This window comes from Bombina bombina, chromosome 11 (genome assembly GCF_027579735.1).
Source record: "Bombina bombina isolate aBomBom1 chromosome 11, aBomBom1.pri, whole genome shotgun sequence".
NCBI classification, from domain to species: Eukaryota; Metazoa; Chordata; class Amphibia; order Anura; family Bombinatoridae; genus Bombina; species Bombina bombina.
In genome coordinates this window covers 53,449,536-53,456,843 of record NC_069509.1, presented here as the reverse complement: position 1 = coordinate 53,456,843, position 7,308 = coordinate 53,449,536, and positions in this window count along the sequence as shown.

The following is a 7,308-nucleotide window of genomic DNA, read 5'->3' as shown; positions in this document are numbered from 1 at the left end:
AGCCTTCGAACAGACAGTTATAGGTATTATTGTCACCCTTGCATCATTCTCTATTGCATTACAGTTGAATGACTTCTGGGTTAAGTGTCACAGATTACTAATGCTTTCCATCTTTTGCTGTTGTTTGTACAAAATAAGGACTTGTAAATATTCGGCTATATGTATAATATCAAGTCTATACTAGAAAATGTCTGTATCACTGGAGTGTTCAGACCTCTCGTCCTCTAGGGATATTCATGATGGCTTCAATTATTTAAAGGGATATGAAAGTCAAAATTAACTTTTCAGAGCAGGAAATCAGGACCAGATTGAAGACTAGGCATATTGGTCATTTTAACACTAATTCACACAGATCATGCAAGTTTAAGAGACTTTTCAATTTACTTTTATTATTAAACTTACTTTGTTGTATTAATTTATTTAAAAAAAAAAAGCATACCTAGGTAGGCTCAGGAACAATGATGCACTACTGGGAGCAGCTAGCTGCAGATTGGTGGTTACAAACATATGTCTCTTGTCACTGGCTCACCGGATGCCTTCAGCTTGCTCCCAGTAGTGAACTGATGCTCTGGAGCTGATTTTATCTATGTGTTTAACTCATTTGCAAACCTAGCCACTTCTGGACTATAATGTAAGAAAGGTTGTCTATAGGCTGTATTGTGTGCTATGTATATGTGACAGACCCTTCGGTCAGAACTAAAGAGTTAACTTTGTTCAGCTTTCAGAAGCTATTTTCTAAATACAAGGTGGCTAGCATCAGCTATTGTGTGCTCTAACTAAGTTTAGTGATAAACATTCCCATTGTCTAATCATCTCCAGAGTCAGACTGCTAGTGATAAGATGGACTGCATTGTTTTCTTGTGTTTAAGTTGTTATCTGCTAAGTAAGGTAATTCTATTGTGGCATGTCAAAGGGCGTTTGCTCTCTATCTAATGTACAATATTCTTTCAACCCCCCAGATGGGGTCAGATCTACATAAATACTAGGCATATAGCCTTTAATAAACATTCATTCTGTTTTAAACCTGAAAACTGGCTGGGTTGTGAGTTACTGATCCCATATTCAGGACATTGTTCCCTGGTGTTAACCCTTGGTATCCTGTTGGTACCGTAACAATTGGTGGCAAGCGACGGAATGAACCTTATCGCCCAGAAGAGCAACTACACAAGCCAGGGGAAAGATAGCCAGCAGCAAACCCAAGGCTATATTAATTGCCGAGCTGATGGAGGGAGACAGAGCTTGCAGTGCTACGCCTCCAGCAGCCATGGAGGAGACCCTATACCAGAGGGAAATGAGGACCAGGCTGGAATTTTTACCCCAACCTGTACCACGGGACATGCTATCCGTGGTAATGGCAGATGTGCAGGAGTACGTGATGGCACACAGTCCGCGTAATGCATCCTCCCGAGCAGAATCCATTTCGGAAGCACTCAGCAACCCAGTAAGACCCAAAATCCCATACCATGCCTTTAAAATGTTTTGTGAGGAGAAGGATGAGATCGATGGGTATTTACAGGATTTTGAGAGACTGTGCGAGTTACATGATTTGGAGCAGTCCGTATGGGTGCCGGTGCTAGCAACCAAGCTAGCCGGTAGGGCAGCGGAAGCGTATCGCGCTGTACCCAGGGAGGACAGCAAGGATTACGCTAAAGTGAAGAGAGCGATCTTGGAAAAATATGCCATTACCCCAGAGGCATACCGGCGCAAGTTTAGAGGCCTGCGCAAGCCAGAAAGTGATTCCTACGTTGAGTGGGCATATAAGGTGCACTGCACAGCATCTTACTGGATGGCGGGGTTCCAAGCCGTATCTGGGGAAGAGGTGCTGCAGCTATTCCTGTTGGAACATTGCTTTGACAAGTTATCAGCAGGAGTTAGAGAGTGGGTTCGGGACCGTAAACCCTCCACCCTGCATGAAGCTGCTCGTCTGGCAGATGAGTATACGGATGCCCGCAAACTGGACACTGCTACCACTAAGCCCCCTGCTAGAGTGGAGTACAGACCCCCAGTCACCCCAGCAGCTGCCAGTTACAAACCCCCGGCGCACCGCTATACCACACGGCCTCCGGCCACGAACTACCCTCAGAGAGCCCGGTTCAATTCACAGGGCTACTCACAACCTATTCGGTGCTTTGGATGTAAGCAACTAGGGCACAAAAGACCAGAGTGTCCCCTAAACGCAGCGAACCAAGCACAGTCCTGGAGAAGACCCGCCGGCGGAATCCCACGTAATCCTCAGCCTGCGGCCCGCTACGTAGAAGCGCCAGAATGCTGGGGCAGCCTACATGAAGCAGACCCCGTGCAAGCTGCCCACCGGAATAACCGGCAACTGGTTAAAGTGAATGGGAAGGAGGTCAGTGGTCTACGGGATACTGGTGCTACCATGACCTTGCTTCGAAATAACTTGGTGTCTGAGAAACAGCACACTGGAGACACTGTGGCTGTGAGGGTAGCAGGGGGCACTGTGTTCCGCCTACCTGTTGCCAGGGTACATTTGGATTGGGGAGTGGGCGCTAGACCTGTGAATGTGGGGGTCAAGAAGGACTTACCTGCTGATGTTCTCCTTGGAAATAACTTGGCCCCCCTTGTTTTTGCCTATGCTCCCATGGGTCCCGCTGACGTTAACCCTGTGACTACCCGTGCCCAGATCCGTGCAGCAGAGACCGACCCACCTGCTGCTAAGCCCCAGGACGCTGAGCTCAGTAAATCTCTATCCGCTATTGATATGTGGAAGTCCCGTTACAATGCGCTGATGAAGGAGAAGAGTCACGTAGAGGATGAAATGGTCACGTTAAATAATCATGTAACAGTGCTAGCGGGAGAGAAGAGGAGTGCAGAGGAAAAAGCATGTTTAGAACAGGAATCTCTGCTAGACAAGCTGCACCAACAGACTGCAGAAAACGCCAGCTTGAGAGTGGACACTGGAGGAAAAGCTGACGCTGGCTCATAGTGAGGTGCAGCAACTCAAGGGCACCATATGTCAGTATGAAGGGATTGTGGATACCTATAAAGAGCAGGTACAAAAAACTCGTAAAGAAGCTGATGAGATTTTGAAGGACTATTTAGCCGTGGTGTGGGCCCTCAAAAAGATGCAGCCGTACCTGTATGGACAATCTTTTTCCTTACTCACAGATCACCACCCGTTGGTGTGGCTGAACCGTGTGGCCGGGGACAATGCCAAGCTGCTGCGCTGGAGTTTGGCGCTGCAGCCCTTCGACTTTACAATCCATTACCGCCCAGGGAAACAAAACGGTAACGCCGACGGGTTATCCAGACAAACTGAACTTGAAAAGTGATCTGTGAGTACTTCCCCGGACATCCCCAAGCCGATCCGTTGGGATCAGACTGTGTATGCCGGCTTGGTTCTGGGGGGAGCATTGTGTCAAACCTAGCCACTTCTGGACTATAATGTAAGAAAGGTTGTCTATAGGCTGTATTGTGTGCTATGTATATGTGACAGACCCTTCGGTCAGAACTAAATAGTTAACTTTGTTCAGCTTTCAGAAGCTATTTTCTAAATACAAGGTGGCCAGCATCAGCTATTGTGTGCTCTAACTAAGTTTAGTGATAAACATTCCCATTGTCTAATCATCTCCAGAGTCAGACTGCTAGTGATAAGATGGACTGCATTGTTTTCTTGTGTTTAAGTTGTTATCTGCTAAGTAAGGTAATTCTATTGTGGCATGTCAAAGGGTGTTTGCTCTTTATCTAATGTACAATATTCTTTCAACCCCCCAGATGGGGTCAGATCTACATAAATACTAGGCATATAGCCTTTAATAAACATTCATTCTGTTTTAAACCTGAAAACTGGCTGGGTTGTGAGTTGCTGATCCCATATTCAGGACATTGTTCCCTGGTGTTAACCCTTGGTATCCCGTTGGTACCGTAACAATACATAGTTATACAGGGAGTGCAGAATTATTAGGCAAGTTGTATTTTTGAGGATTAATTTTATTATTGAACAACAACCATGTTCTCAATGAACCCAAAAAACTCATTAATATCAAAGCTGAATAGTTTTGGAAGTAGTTTTTAGTTTGTTTTTAGTTATAGCTATTTTAGGGGGATATCTGTGTGTGCAGGTGACTATTACTGTGCATAATTATTAGGCAACTTAACAAAAAACAAATATATACCCATTTCAATTATTTATTTTTACCAGTGAAACCAATATAACATCTCAACATTCACAAATATACATTTCTGACATTCAAAAACAAAACAAAAACAAATCAGTGACCAATATAGCCACCTTTCTTTGCAAGGACACTCAAAAGCCTGCCATCCATGGATTCTGTCAGTGTTTTGATCTGTTCACCATCAACATTGCGTGCAGCAGCAACCACAGCCTCCCAGACACTGTTCAGAGAGGTGTACTGTTTTCCCTCCTTGTAAATCACACATTTGATGATGGACCACAGGTTCTCAATGGGGTTCAGATCAGGTGAACAAGGAGGCCATGTCATTAGATTTTCTTCTTTTATACCCTTTCTTGCCAGCCACGCTGTGGAGTACTTGGACGCGTGTGATGGAGCATTGTCCTGCATGAAAATCATGTTTTTCTTGAAGGATGCAGACTTCTTCCTGTACCACTGCTTGAAGAAGGTGTCTTCCAGAAACTGGCAGTAGGACTGGGAGTTGAGCTTGACTCCATCCTCAACCCGAAAAGGCCCCACAAGCTCATCTTTGATGATACCAGCCCAAACCAGTACTCCACCTCCACCTTGCTGGCGTCTGAGTCGGACTGGAGCTCTCTGCCCTTTACCAATCCAGCCACGGGCCCATCCATCTGGCCCATCAAGACTCACTCTCATTTCATCAGTCCATAAAACCTTAGAACAATCAGTCTTGAGATATTTCTTGGCCCAGTCTTGACGTTTCAGCTTGTGTGTCTTGTTCAGTGGTGGTCGTCTTTCAGCCTTTCTTACCTTGGCCATGTCTCTGAGTATTGCACACCTTGTGCTTTTGGGCACTCCAGTGATGTTGCAGCTCTGAAATATGGCCAAACTGGTGGCAAGTGGCATCTTGGCAGCTGCACGCTTGACTTTTCTCCGTTCATGGGCAGTTATTTTGCGCCTTGGTTTTTCCACACGCTTCTTGCCACCCTGTTGACTATTTTGAATGAAACGCTTGATTGTTCGATGATCACGCTTCAGAAGCTTTGCAATTTTAAGAGTGCTGCATCCCTCTGCAAGTTATCTCACTATTTTTGACTTTTCTGAGCCTGTCAAGTCCTTCTTTTGACCCATTTTGCCAAAGGAAAGGAAGTTGCCTAATAATTATGCACACCTGATATAGGGTGTTGATGTCATTAGACCACACCCCTTCTCATTACAGAGATGCACATCACCTAATATGCTTAATTGGTAGTAGGCCTTCGAGCCTATACAGCTTGGAGTAAGACAACATGCATAAAGAGGATGATGTGGTCAAAATACTCATTTGCCTAATAATTCTGCACTCCCTGTATGCAATCAATGGTGTAACCATAAAATGCTAAAACTCAATTTCTTGTTAACTTTTAATGTCCCTGAAATTAAAGTAATTTTGATATGTACATAGTATATTTCAACAATTAAAGGGCCAATATAGTTAAAACAAAATACATGCTTAATCTGTTAGACCATGTAATTTTAAGACTATCAACCCTAGACATGTTTAACCTTCACAAAGGGGTTAAACACACAGTAGAAATACAGCTCGGGAATCGCAGGACACTGCTGGTCCAGAGTGGAAAAAGCTGCTGATCCAATCAGCAGCGTTACACATCTGAGTCTTGTGACTCCAATCAGCTGCATTTTCTGCTTGGGACCAGCAATGCTCTGCAAATCCTGAGCTCTATTTCTACTTTGTGCTTAACTCCTTTGCAGCAAGTCTAGCGTTGATAAAATTACATGCACTGTTTTTCAATCCTGTCCTCAGGCCTCCCCAACAGGCCAGGTTTTCAGGATTACCTTGGGTGAGAGCAGACAAAATAACCATGGTTACTAATCAGCTGATTATTTCACCTGTGCTCCAGTTCAGATATCCTCAAAATCTGGCCTGTTAGGGAGGTCTCAGGGCAAGCTTGAAAACCACTGATCTAGGGGCAGTGAAAAAACAACAACCAATCAGATAAATAATGAAAGTACATCACAATTTTTTTTATCATGCATAATAAATCCATATTTTATGTAGAATACATAAATGTCCCTTTAATTATTTTATTTTACTAGAAACATGACTATAATCCCATGTCTATCATATATCATATAGTTTAATCAGATATAATCACTATACAAAGTTGATTTATTAATCCCAAGGTTAAAGTGCATCTACTGGCTTTTCAACTGCAATTTGTAGTTTCGTAGATAGAATTTGAGTTCTGATTTGTTGCTAAATAACATTGTCATCTTGATCTAATGTCAAATAAGATGAACTGAAAACAAAATCTCTAAAATGTTAAATTGTAGTTTAGGAAATATCAATGTAGGGTAAAGCTGAATATGAGCTGTTAATGGGCTATAGACATACAAAAAGAAAATGCTCTAACACGTTGCAACATTCTATTATGACACCATTACTTGTATAATAACAATGCATTTAACCAATGCAAAGAGATTAAACACATAGTTAAAGACAGCTCCACACCAGCAATCTACTATTAAGAGCTAGCTGAACACATCTGGTGAGCCAATGACTAGAAACCTATGTGTAGCTACCAATCCCCAGCTAGCTCCCAGTAGTGCATTGCTGCTGTTTAGCATATATAAACATGATTTTTAACAAACAATACTAAGAGAAAAAGTATATTTTATAACAAAAGTTAATTTAACCTTGTTTTAAAGGGACACTCAAGTCCAAAAAAACTTTCATGATTTAAATAGGGAATGTAATTTTAAACAACTTTCCAATTTACTTTTATCACCAATTTTGCTTTGTTCTCTTGGTATTCTTAGTTGAAAGCTAAACCTAAAATGTTCATATGCTAATTTCTTAGACCTTGAAGACTGGCTCTAATCTGAATGCATTTTCACCACTAGAGGGCGTTAGTTCATGTGTGTCATATAAATAACATTGAGCTCATGCACATGAAGTTACCTAGCAGTGAGCACCGATTGGCTAAAATGAAGTCTGTCAAAAGAACTGAAATAATGGGGGCTGTTTGCAGAAGCTTAGATACACGGTAATCACAAAGGTAAAAAGTGTATTTATATAACAGTGTTGGTTATGCAAAACTGGGGAATGGGTAATAAAGGGATTATCTTTCTTTTTAAACAACAAAAATTCTGGTGTTGACAGTCCCTTTAAGATAGAGCATACAATTTT